Source organism: Elephas maximus, chromosome 4 (genome assembly GCF_024166365.1).
Source record: "Elephas maximus indicus isolate mEleMax1 chromosome 4, mEleMax1 primary haplotype, whole genome shotgun sequence".
Classification (NCBI taxonomy): Eukaryota; Metazoa; Chordata; class Mammalia; order Proboscidea; family Elephantidae; genus Elephas; species Elephas maximus.
The window spans coordinates 18,791,442-18,805,605 of record NC_064822.1 but is presented as its reverse complement, the minus strand read 5'-3'; the positions used below and the strand labels follow the sequence as shown (position 1 = coordinate 18,805,605).

The 14,164-nt window shown below is 39.2% G+C and overlaps 2 pseudogenes; one reads left to right on the top strand and one right to left on the bottom strand.

The window, feature by feature from the left end:
- Positions 1–2,581: 2,581 nt before the first annotated feature.
- On the bottom strand, positions 2,582–6,269 carry LOC126074831 (isopentenyl-diphosphate delta-isomerase 2-like; annotated as a pseudogene).
- A 945-nt stretch (positions 6,270–7,214) lies between these two features.
- On the top strand, positions 7,215–13,849 carry LOC126074830 (oxysterol-binding protein-related protein 9-like; annotated as a pseudogene).
- The last annotated feature ends 315 nt before the right edge of the window (positions 13,850–14,164 follow it).

Genomic DNA, 14,164 nt, shown 5'->3' with positions numbered 1-14,164 from the left:
AATTATTTTTTCCCACAATTGCGAATTTATGTCTTCTCCAAGGCTGGGAGAATGGCTCTTGGTGCTCATCAGGGCCTGTCTTAGGCCCAGCGAAATCAACAGCCTCTGAATCTGGCTTGGGGCAGGGGGCATGGTAAAAGATACACAAGTACTTAGCTTTTGCCGAGAGCGCCATTTTTCTGTGGTTCCGGAGGTGTGAGTAGGCTGTGCAGCTGGCTGCTTCTCCCTGAGGAAACTGAGGTCAAACGCTACCACGAGCCCACTGTAGCCACCCCTGGGAATGAGGCCTGATTCATCCCAACGATTCAGGTCCTTGAACTCCTCTCTGCTTCTGAACCATCTCTTCCTCCCCCTGCTGCTCAGCCATTCTCTAACTTTGCCTTTGATGTTCAGGGCTTCTCGTTTGTCATAAATATAATCGTTTCACTTGTTTTTTCTGGTCTTTGTTGTAAGAGGAATCACTGGAAACGTCTGGCTATTCTGCCATCTTGGCCCTACCTCTATGTTTATTTTGGGGGAGTGTTTAATAACAAATTCAATTTCTCTATAGTGCTTATCTAAGTGATCTGTTTCATATGTACTGTAACGTGCTTTTTGGGGAATTGGTCCATTACGACCAAGTTGTCAAATACACGTGATTTTTGTGTATTAAATTTGTATTAGCAACCTTACTAAATTCACTTATTATTGCTAATAAGAATCTGTATTTTATAAAATTTTTGCATAGTGTCAGAAAATAATTATAGTTGTATTTCTTCTTTACAATCTTTATAAAATTTTACTCCTTTATCTTTTCTTAATGGGAGGACTTCCAATATGATGCTGAGTGAAATGATGATGGCAGGTGCAGTATCACTTCTGTGATTGTTGGTCCATCAGGCACAATCAGGTTCAAGAGATACAGATAAGTTTTAATCTACGGCTATATTTATTTATCTTTATAGTAGGATACAAGCAAGTTAGAATTATAGCAGGAATATCATTTGATCTCTTTGGGGACTATACGAGTACAGTTTCTTTTGCAAGCAAAATTAGAAAATACAGATTCAATTTCTTTAAGAGCTATAGGATTATTCATATTTTCTACTTATTCTTGTGTTGGCTTTGATTGCTTGTGTTTTATAAAGAATTTTTCCCCCAATGCTCACATTTGCTGGTAGGTAATATACCCGTTGGAGCCCTGGTGGCACAGTGGCTAAAAGCTCAGCTGCTAACCAAAAAGTCAGCAGTTCAAATCCACCAGCTCCTCCTTGGAAACCTGATGGGGCACTTCTACCCTGTCCTATAGTGTTGCTATGAGTTGGAATCAACATGACCGCAATGGGTTTGGTTTTGGTTGGTTTAATATGTCTTTCAAAATCTTGAGAAGCAAGCGCATGTATCTATTTTATTTTAACATTTTCTCATAAGAGAATAGAGTTATTTTGAAGAGAATAAGCTACGGATTTAATGAAATCAATGTTATAAATCCTAAAGATAAAATTCATTTAAAACTGAAGAATTTTTTTCTACTAAAGAAAACACCTTAAATATACAGTGATCTTTCTATTGAGGCATTTAATATTTATATAAAGATGATTTGTTACCTCCTAAAAATGAACAGTAGCAATTTAACACTAGCATTTATTAAGTAAAAAGATATTATAAATTTAAATTTCATTAGTTTGTGAAATAATATTTTCATAAGATTTATCTATGTTTACTAGAAATAAGAATCAAAAGCTCACTTTTCTTTCATCAAGAAACAACAAAATAACACCTTAGTTTGAAGAATGGAAATCTTCAGGGGTTTATTATCTAAGGCATGAGGCAATTTCACTATATTATCAGGTCTGGTTTTAAAACATAATTTCTTTCTCAATATTACATAAAAATATTACATACTCAGGTCTAATTTAAAAATGTATACTCACTTTGTGCTAAAATACAGAGTAATTTTTAAAAGCAAAACTGCCTTCGTTTACAAGCAGATTACAGAGATATAAGCCAACTTCAGGAACAAAAGTGGATGAATGAAGAGACATCTGGTTGAGACCATATACATTTCCTGTGCGGTTTGTAGTTAGACTATAACATGTGTTGACATGAACCCATTTTAGAGATGAACTAAAATGCATATAGCCAGGCCTTAAGACACAAGACTGAATGTGTGTTTCTTGAAAATAAACTTTGTTTTGTACTGTGAAATAAGTGATGCTTTAAAAAACACTAATAATCATGCAGAGATACCCCATTCTGACTTCCTGGGAGTTTGGATAGCACCGTCGAAAAAGTAGGATCACAGTTCACCTAACAGTCTAATATAACAGATTCCAGTCCTCTCAAGGACCTTCTACCAGGCCTTTCAGGATCAGCTACTGCTAACCTGCCAAGTGCATATAAAATGGAAAGTGTGGAGGGGGAAACATTCAAATTCCCCTTCTCAACCAAACATGAAAAATATAGAAATGGGACAAAAGAAAACAATAGGATAATATAACAAAGTAGATTAAAAGATTAAAAGTACGTGATTTCTAGATTAGTAGCAACCGAAAGATTTTCCTTTTCTTGTGAAAGCATATAATTACAAGGCAATTGTGTGTCATGTTTGCCTGCAGTGAAAACACAGCATTTTCTGTTTGGGGGCAGTATTTCTGGCAAATTCTCGACACCCATGCTCTTCACACTCTATTTTATTAAGCTCAACACACTGGGTTACTTCATCCAAATGAGCCCACCACTTATACAGAAATTTCTCTGCGATGACTCTCAGCCACGGGGCAACTTTCACTTTTCCCCTGGCTCCCCTTTCCAGCAGCTCCTGTAACTCCTCCTTGGTCATGTAGCAGAAATGTCTTGTTTCACTGGCATCTGGATTCACAGGGAGATTCTTTCTTATAAGCAGAAGGTAGCAAATTTCATGTTCTCCCCAGATTCTATCTGATCTTGCCTTGTGGTGATACTTTGTCATAACTAAAATGTCTTCTAGAGAAATCTATGACAAAAATTGACACAGTGTTAATTAACAATGCCAGTGTTGAAAATATAGAAAGTATAGGCAAAGTAGAGAAAATAAATACATATGTTTTCACTCAAAAGGGCTAATTATCTAAACCTTAACTTTATCTAGCTAAACATGTAGATTCAAGACTAAATAATAATCCGGTTTTGAATTTGTTTTATTTCAGTTAATCTGTCTGTGTCATACTTTAAAGAACTGTGCCCTCGCCCAATATAAACTAACCATCTTTGCCAAGAAAATATCCATTCCTTCTAAATTAGTTTCTTTAATGGCCGAAGGTAAAAAATTTCAAACATCCTATTAGTCTCAAATTTCAACCTTCTCTTTCTTCAGTGTTTGATAGAAAGCCAGATTTCTAAATAATCTTCTACCCGAAATTAACAAAAAATGTACAATGTCCAAATCTCCTATTTGTAACACCACCTTTATGAGGCCAATGACACAAATCCAGTCACTGAGCTCATGTTCAGCTTTTGCTGAATGTCACCCACTGGATTCACCATTAGCACAGTGGATACTGGACAGATATTGGGTACCTGCTCGGGGGGAATCCCCAGCTCAGCCTGCAGGCGTCTCTGAGCTGCTCGCCTGATTCCAATGGCATCTTGTTCTTCCAGTTCCAGTGGGTTGTACAAAGGATGACTACAGCAAGACTCAGTGAAATACCCTGAAGAGAATGCACATGGAAAGCATTTCCCTTACTTTAATTATTGAAGACCGAATATACTAAAAATGCAAACACAGACCTTCAGGTAAAACAAAATTATCTGTAACATAGACTGGTTGAGGAGAAAGAGCAAGGGTTTACTGTGAGTGTTCTGTGCAGATCCTGGCTCTGTGGCTTTTATTGGGTGTGGGGGTTTGGGCAAGGAACTTGACAAGATAGAAGTCTCTCCCACCCCCTACCCGGAAAAAAAAAAAAAAAAGCCACTGCCATCTGACTCATAGTGACCCTATAAGTCTCCAAGACTGTAACTTTCTATGGAAGCCAAGTGCCACATTTTTCTCCAACAGAGCCACTTGCGGTTTCGAACAGCCAAATTTGGATTAGGAATTGATTGCTTTAATCTTTGTGTCACCAAGTCTCCTTAGAAGTTTCAGGGTGTTGCAAATGGTTAACGAAGTCAGCCGGTAACCAAAACTTTGAAGGTTCCAGCCTTTCTCAATGAGCCCCAGAGGAAAGGTACAGCAATCGACTTTTGAAGAATGAGCCATTGAAAACCGTATGGAGCATAGTTCTACTCTGACACACATACACCTGGTTTTACCTGACAAGATGAGTATGATGATACTTACCTCATGGAATTGTTCTTAAGAATGGATTACCCTTACTGCTCCGCTGATACTTAATGTAGATCCATCGACTGGAAGTTAATTTCTCATGTGCATATCTTGTTACATTCTCCAGGTATGTCTTGGGACAGGGATCAGGATTCATACATACGTATACCGCAAACACCCTCCCCCCAACAAAAAAAAAACCAAACCTCTTGCCGTCCACTTGATTCCAACTCATAGCAACCCTATAGGACAGAGTAGAACCACCCAGTAGGCTTTCCAAGGAGAGGCTGGTGGATTGGAGTACTGACCTTTCAGTTAGCAGCCTAGCTCTTAACCACTGAACCACCAGAGCTCCAAGTATCTAATATATCTTAAAGAGGCAGAGGAGAGAGTGGGTGTGAGGTGTGTGTGTGTCTTTGTGTAGGTTTTAAGGTGGAGCTGAGGAGACAGGAGTCACATTCAGAAAGAAGGATGATCTTGTTTAATGAATATAGCTTTATAGAAGCCATTTCAGGTATAATATCTTTGAGAAAGTTTTCCTAATGAAACATACTAATTACCTAAGTAACAGCAATGCTATTTATGATGGGGGAACCACTCTGTTCACTGACTCTCCCTCCCATCTCCCTCCTCAGACACTGAAAGCTTCTTTGAGCCACAGAACCTCAGATAAGGAGGAACAAAGGAGAGGTCTTCATTGCCACTGTCTTCTATCCTGGGTCCCATCCACTTTTAATGTGTCATGCAAGGCGTGGTTTGAAAAAATTACAACACTTCATGCAAAAAAGTTTAAAATGATTAGAGCTGGTATAAATGCTTCCCCCCCCCCACCCTTAAAAGGGACTATTTCTACCTACTCACTCTCTCTTGATTTTGGGAAGTGCAGAAGAATATAAAACAGAGAGATTTGGCTTGTAGGATAATCATTTTTGTATATGTCCTTAATTAATTGCTAAATGTTATTGATTCTAATCCTCCAAATCCTTAGATGGTACCTACTCTGTGCTTGACTGATAATCAAAAGTTTAGTGGTTCAAGTTCACCCACAGGTGCCTCAGAGGAAAGAGCAGGTGATCTTCTTCTGAAAAATAAGGATTGTAAACCCTATTCAGCATAGTTCCACTCTGACACACATGGGGTCACATACATCTGCGTTGAATTGACAGCAACTGGTTTGGTTTTCTTCTTCTAAGGATCTGTCTATACTGTTCCCTCAGGGATGAACTAACTGTCGACTAAAGTGAGAGCCAGACAAGGGCAATTCAGATAATTTACGTCCCAGATACTTCCAGGTCAAATGACATGGACATCTTAAGCCATAGGTACAATTGAATGGACTCACCGGGAAAAGTAACTTTGCAGTCTGATCTCTGCTGTATCAAGACTTTATTCTCTGTGTTGAACAAGACAACACTGAAGGCTCGGTGCAACAGTCCTGAAAAAATAAATGCCGATTCATATGAGCCAACAAATATGGAGCGGATATAGTAATTCACTTGTCCTTCTGACCTGGCTCTCTATCTCACAGAGAATCGCTACAGCAGAAAACCTATAATATGGCTCCTGTGCAGAGGAAAGGGGAATACACGCTGGATTCCCAGACTGGTAATTCATGGTCTCCAGGTAATGAAAACCTGATGACAAATTAATGCTCAAAATAAAAAGATTTAAGATGGACCCTTCTTGAACCTTCTCCTAAAGAAGGCAAGCAACAAGAGCATAAGATGATTGAAGGTCTCCCCTCATGAGAAATGCCTGAAGTTTCCCCCCTCTACATCTCTGTGAGTTTGGGATAAAAAGGATAAAAATCTGATGAAACAGACAAAGAAAACATTTCCATACTACCTTTCTCAATGTTTTCATTCAGGTGGCAATTCCTCTTGGTATCTGCACCAATAACCTCATCACTTTCGTCAACGACAATTAACCTTTCATTTAAACGCTGAAGCTGACGCTCATCAACCCAATCAAGATTTACTTAAGACATTGCTGATAGTTGTGATCCAACCTAAAACACAAGGGCACAATTTTATCTTTGTGTGAAATATACTGTTGTATACATTTTGGTGATTGTTGCCAAAATTCTTTAGGCCTTAGCTGTCACTTCATCATTAAGCAAGAGAAATCTTAATAAAATAGGGCAGTTGTTAGCTGTAGAAGGGTATAATGTGCTTCTAATTTAGGGTCTTCATGAATGGGAAATCTTTTGTATTCATCAGGTCTCCCAGGACTCCTACAACTGAGATTCTAAGAGTAAATCCCCACAAAAGAAACAAAATGGAGTACATGCTTAGGTAATGTTCCTTGTGGAATGTCTGTGGAGGAAAGAGCAGGGCCTGGGCAAAATCATGGGGTTTGGATAAACAATGGTGACATTCCACAGGCTTCAAGGAAAGCTAAATATCTGGAGTCTTTCATTCATCCAACAAAGCCTTGTGCATCATCGTCACTACCAAATATATCCTTATCTGATGATGTCCTGGGAAAAGATTTTTTTCAAAAATTTGTATTGTGAAAATGTAGATAACCCACTCCTTGCCAATTCCAAATTTATGTGAAAATGTCTTGAGTATCATTTATTTTGATGCAAAGTCTTTTCACCATCCTTAGCCCATATCAACTTTGCAGAAATGAGTGGACTCTGTCTCTTGTCATGACTTTTATTATTTTCTGCAGTCTGCTCACCCTCTCAGCCAAGAGGCTGCTTGACTGAAAAAATATATGATAGATCATGTGGACATGAGCTAGATCAGAAATACAGGAAATAATTGTTGAATACATACAAAATTTTATCAATAAAGAAAGGATTCCCATAAGACAAGGAATATTTTGTACTAACCTTTCTTGGAAATTGGAGATTCCTCAGTGTTGGACACGAAAACAGAGAACACACTAAATGCACACGGTATAAAAGCCAGAGTTCTTTTATACCATGGGGATATACAAAGGTATTAGTTATGATGTTCTCAAACCTCTGTCTTCTAACACAAGAAACCACACCCTGACATCTCTCTCTCTGTCTCACTCCGTATCTCTTTTGTAATCCAAGGACAGCGATAGAATTTACATTGGATTTGTGAATCTTACTAAGAACATAAATAAGATAAAATAGGATTCAAATCCTAGATTTGGCCTTTGGTTTTATAAAAATCCATTTCTTGAAAATGAACCATGATGATCAAATTCAGATAAACAGTATCAGGGAATAGGAGACTATTTTGACCTGGCTCCCAACCCCTCACTAGAATAAAAGAGGTGTGTTCTGAGTAGGTTAGTGTCTTAGGCTGGGTTCTCTAGAGAAGCAAAACCAGTAAAGAGTATAAAAATATATATGGAGAAAGTTATGTTAAAGAAAGATTTATGTTAAGGACTCACAGGATTATAGAGGCTGGAACAGAGGCCAGCCTGGAGGCTTCTCCTGATTCACGGAGCCGTAGGGGCTGATGAACCCAAGATCAGCAAGTCAGACAGCAGGGCTTTGCTTCACAGGCTGTAAAGACCTTCAAAACCCAAGGTTGGCAGGCAAGATAGCAAGGAAGCTGCTAGCTCAAGTCTCAAAACCAGAGGTCAGAGAAACAGGAGCCAGCTACAGGATCCAGAGTGAGCAAAAGCCCACAAGGCTTACCAGAAAGTCTGCTTATTTTAGATGCAAGCCACACCCGCAAGGAAATGCCCTTTCAGTGATTGGCTAATCACAGCGTATCCCATCACGAAGGTGATCACATCATTGTATAACCGCCAGGCTACAACATAACATCCAAACCACTGAGAATCATGGCCAAGCTGTTAGCACACAACCTTAGCAATCACAGATACAATGCTAGCTGTTCATTTTGAAAATAACCAAAGGGATAAATCTTATGAAGACCTTCATTTCTCTTAAACAAGGGCAGATTACCCAATAGACAAGGAACATCCAGGGCTTATTGGGCTTACCAAATCATCTGTGGTGAGCATTTTCTCATGGGTTTCATCACATCTTTGATTACTCATGAAAATTTTCACTACAGATTACTGTGTAAACACAAGTATGCTCACACTTACCTCGCTCACTGGTTCATCCACCCCCGTCAAGGAGCATAAATTTGAAAAGAGTCTTTGATTCTGTAGGAAGGTGCTGTGGGATTGGGAGAGACAGATGCAAGCCACACCTAGAAGCAGAATATTTGATGTGGTGAAAAAATGGAAACTGTTCACTACAGAAGTCTGGTAAGCAAGGTAAGCAATGTGTTTACCTTGCCTATTGGATAATCCCCTCGGTTTTCAAGTGAGTCTTATGTCTGAGAAATTTTCATTCAACATGACAATATTTTGGTAACGGAAATTTAAGTATTTCTTACTGGTTGCCTTTGAGTTGATTCTGACTCATGGTGATCCCATACGTTGCAGAGTAGAACAGGGCTCCATAAGGTTTTCAACGGCTATGCCCTTTCAGAAGCGGATCAGCAGGACTTTCTTCTGTGGAGTCTCTGGGTGGATTTGAATTGCCAACCTTTAAGTTAGTAGCTGAGTGCTTAGCTCTTTGTGCTACCCTGGACTCCTAAATATTTTTTAGGTAACAATAATGATTATCTATGAAATATAAAGGACAAAAAGATTCCATCCATGACTGAAGCAAATTGTATATTGTGCCTTAGGAATATATTTAAGAATAAATGTGTATGCCCTACTAAGAGAAAATGTCAAACCCTAGTGTCTTAGTCATCTAGGGCAGCTGTAACAGAAATACCCCAGGTGGACGGCTCTAACAAAGAGAAGTTTATTCTCACAGTCTTGCAGGCTACAAGCCCAAATTCAGGCCATGAGTTCCAGGGGGAGGCTTTCTCTCTCTGTCATTCTAGAGGAAAGTCCTTGTCATCAATCTTCCCCTGGTCTAGGAGTTTCTCAGGTACAGGGACCCCTTGTCCAAAGGACATGCTCTGTCCTCAATGCTGCTTTCTTGGTGGTATGAGGTACCCTTGTCTCTCTGCCCATTTTTATTCTTTATATCTCAGAAGAGATTGGCTCAAGACACAACCCAATCTTTTAGATTGAGTCCTGCCTCATTAAAATAACTGCAGCCTATCCCATCTCATTAACATCATTAAGGTAAGATTTACAACACACGGGAAAATCACATCAGATAACAAAATTGTGGACAATCACACAATATTTGGAATAATGGCCTAGCCAAATTGCTACACATACTTTTGGGGGACAAAATTCAACCCATGACACCTAGTAAGGGACATAATAAAACATGAAAAATGGGTCAAAATAAAATACCGATAGATGGCATGAATCAAAGTTTAAAGACGGCAGGTCTTCCAAAATTGATTTATACATTTTTTTCAATTACTATCTTAATTCCACTGGCATTTATAGACATAGGATTTGATTTTCTCTTGACTGTTACTCCACCACACAAAATAACTCTGAAATAATAGCTCCATTTTTTTTTTTTTTTTTTTTTAAGTAATAGTAATAGGAGACTAGTCCACCTAACATTCAAACTACAATGATCAACTCAATGCACTGCTGGAGTCAGAATATGGACATAAGAACAGGACATAGTAACCAGGCACAAAGCAGATCCAAATATATCCTTTAAAATGTAGTTTGATTCTTGCAGTAAAAATCAGAATTTGCAAAGCATGCTTGTTTTCTTAACATTGGCAGAAAAAATCTGGCAATAATTATAAAGTACTGGTAAATATTATTTGCTAGTAAAATATTGTTTTATACTCTCGAGAGTGGCAAAATCCCTTAAAAATATTTGTTGAGGCAGGTTCTGCAGAAACTGATGAAGAGGATGATGCAACAGTCCTTCTGAAGAGAGATCCCATCAGGTATTCGCTTGTTTGTGGAACACATTTTCTTTTCCAGTTTTTTTCAGTGTGTAAATCTGAAGTTTTTTTTTAGTAAATTAAATATGTTCATACATTTGAGGATTTTTTTTTTTCTTTTACACCTTTAGATAGTCTCTAAAAGAGTCAGTTTTTTCTCCCGCCACTCACCAGTGGCATCACTAGGCTTGGTGTCACCCCATGTGGTCACTCATGGTGTCACCCATCCCCACCCCCAGAACCTCCTCCCATGCCAGGCCAAACACAATCCTTAGTAATGTTTTTTGTACTAATGTTACTTGTAAATTGTAATTCCCATACATTACTCCTTCTTTTCTTTTAATTACTGCTTCATGTCTCAAAAAAGTTATTGATAGAGGTTCACAAATACTAATTACCACAATATTGCAGCTAAAACATCAGAAAATTTGACAAAACCAGTGACTATAAAACCAGCGGCAGCAATGAAAACAACAGTGTGTGCTTGTAGTGAGAGCAGATGAAACCACATGATTGAAAGCAATATTGTAGTTGGGCAATAATGCCAGCTCGGACTGACATGCATTAGAAGGTTCAACAAGTGAATTAGCATAGAGCTTTAGCTCTGTAGCTGAATTGATAGCTGTAAGGTGGGCTTAGAAAAGTGTTTTTGTTATTGTAACTAACTACAGGGATTTTTTTTTTTTTTACATTTTCACATTATTCTATCTTTAGTCTACAAACTCAAATTTTTCAACACTTGTCAGAATCCGTTTCGAAAAGTTTGCATGATAAACAGCCACCCCAGAGATAAGCAGAAGTTGGAAGGTGGGTTAGGAGAGAAGGAAATAACCCATTCAGATGATTTGTAATCATCAGCCCTGAACATCATTCTTTAAATGTGGCCCTAACACAATTTGAAATGAGATTAAACAAAACAAAACTATCCAGCACAAATTCAGTTAGCTTTCCTTTTTTTTTTCTATCCCAAAATAAAATACAAATAATACGGTGACGTTTCATTTGCCTTAATCAGAAAGATTATTTGCAAAAACATCATTTTGGTCTCCCATAAATGGAGGGTTTTTTTTTAATCTTTTTTATGTGTTCATATGGAGCTCAGAAATACAAGGCTACCATGGAAAAACAGAGCTCTTTATAATAATCAGTAGGATGAAGTGGCATTGGCATTTTATATCATTTAGCTCTTTAAGTCCAATCCATACCATTAAACTAGTGGCAGCACTGGAATTGCTACCCAGGACCCAGGCTGTGGTTCTGTGCTTTTTGTTTTGTGACATTGGTTGCCAACCCCATGACATGTCAACACCCTTCCCTTTTTGACCTTGGGTTCCCAGTACCAGCTTTCCTGTGCCCTCCTGCCCCTTTGGGCAATTGTTTTCTTTTGTGGGCCTGTCTCATCTTTGGCTGAAGGGTGAACCTCAGGAATAGCTTCATTACTGAGCTATAACGGTGTCTGGGAGCCATGCTCCTGGGGTTTCTCCAGTCTCTGTCAGTAAGTCTGGTCCTTTTTTGTGAGTTAGAATTTTGCTCTCCATTTTTCTCCAGCTCTGTCCAAGACCCTCTGTTCTGATCCCTGTCAGAGCAATCAGTGGAGGTAGCCGAGCCCCATGTAGTTGTACTGGAATCAGTCTGGTGGAGGCTGTCGTACTTGAGGTCCATTACTCCACTGGACTAATCTTTCCCTTTTGTCTTTGGTTTTCTTCATTCTCTACCACAGAGATAATTTTATAGAGAGTCGTTTTGGTGACACCCCTTCTGACAGTGTCAGCTGGTGCCCTGCAGCCCCTTAGTGACACGACAGCCACTCACTCCCAGCCAGAGCTCCTGGACATCACTCATTTTCACAGCTTGGCAGTCACACCACCTGCATGTGCCACGGAATACAACAAACCATCTCTTTGGTATTCATGCCTAGTTTCACAAATTGGAGGATTATAGAAAATTATTTTGACCGAACTGTATTATTTGGAATACTATTCGCTTTTAAAGCTAGGGTAAATTATGTTCTACTTTATAACATTTTGGAGCCCTGGTGGTGCAGTAGTTAAGAGCAATGGCTGCTAATCAAAAGGTCAGTAGTTCGAATTCATGAGCTCGTCCTTGCAAACCCTACTCTGTTCTACAGGGTCACTACGAGTCAGAATTGACTCGAGAGCAATGGGTTTGGTTTCTTTTTTGGTATAAGATTTTAGTGTATGATTAAGGTGGCATTCCATATAGTTATGAAAAAGCTGAATTGGTCACGAAATTGGTGGGTTGAGGGTCCCTGCTTCTTGCCTGGGGGGGTGGGCCATGGGTTACTCTCCTCCCTGACTCCCTCCTACCACACTGTGGGGTTTTATATTCAGAATTCTTTCCTAAGGTCCAAGACTTTCATAAGAAATGTATCAGATGAGCTGACATTTCTCTGCAAATATTGATAGAATACTCAAAGTTTTTTGATGACAAGCTTCAGAACAGCAAAGGTGAAGATCAGAGATAGAAAACTGAAGCTCTCAGAGACAACAACTGTCATGGTAGATTCAACCAAGCACTACATTGTATTGTTGCAGGTTGCTAAAGACCAGAGTAATGCAGAGAAACACACAGGTGGAATTATAAGAACAATTAATACTGTAGATGCAATATATCGACCTAGTCCCTTGGAACCCGTAATTCAAACAATACCTTCCCAGGTTGTCTTACCTTCAGAACCTGCTCAGTTGTGTAAGTCAGAGCAGCATCCACCTCCCAACCAATTGGACCTATATTAGCTTCCCTGAGATATCATCAAATTCTAACACCAAATAGTACATGCCTTGGGCACTCACTACCTAGTAGTAATCTAGCTCCTTCAATCCAGTCAACTTGTCTCCAGATAAAGTCCCAGAGTTCTCTTATTCTAGCAAATCAAACCCATTGTTGTCGAATTGATTCCAACTCGTAGGGACCCTATACGACAGAGCAGAACTGTCCCGGTAGGGCTTCCAAGGTTGTAATCTTTATAGAAGCAGATTGCCACATCTTTCTCCCACAGAGTGGCTCATCTCCAACGTGCTTAATAGATTCCTCTGGATCTCTCTCAGTCTTGACACACAGAAGCTCAACAAATAGTCTAAAGTGCCCAGAAAACACAGAATCACTTACTTCCTCCATGTCCAGTGGAACATCAAGTGATGCTAACCTTTTTGATTCCCATGAACATATAGAAGATCTAGGGGACACAGGGTCATTGGAAGAGCACAAAAGTGTTATCATGCATCTCTTGTCAAAGGTTAGGTTTGGAATGGATCTTACTAAGATAGTTCTTCCAACATTTATCCTTGAAAGATCTCTTTTAGAAATGTATGCATATTTTTTGCTCATTCACGCTAGCTTGTAAGTGACCTGAAGGATCCTGGAATTGAATTGTCCATGTTGTGAAATGGTACTTCTCCACCTTTCATGCAGGAAGAAAAGGATATCGGTTGCCAGAAAGCCATACAGTCCCATTTTGGGTGAGATCTTTCATTGTCACTGAACATTGCAAAATGACACTGAAGAGAACACAGAGCTACTTTCAGAATGACCCGTTCTTTGAGTTTCCAAAAACAGTGTAACATTCGTGGCTGAACAGGTTTCCCAACATCCACACGTTTCAGCCTTTTATGCTGAGTGTTTTTACAAGAAGATACAATTCGACGCTCATATATGGACCAAGTCAAAATTCCATGGGATGTCAGTTGGGGTAGACAACATAGGGCAAGGCTGCGTCTTGTGACTAGGATCAACATTGCATTCTCACATTCCCCAAAGGTTTTGTAAGGTTTATCCTCACTGGGCCCTAGAGTCATCTAGGAGGAGAATGCAATATTAATTGTTCCAAGGTGAGCTCTCGTGCAAAGATCGAGTTCCACATTCAAACTTTCTATGTGGGCAAGAAGCACAGAATTACTGCTCAGATTTTGTTATTCTCCAAATGACAAGAAGTCTTTTTGTTCAATTGGACGGGAATGGAATGGTGTAATGTATGCAAAAGTATGCAAGAGAGGGATATACAGTCTTTATAGATACCAAGAATTTGCATATAACCAAG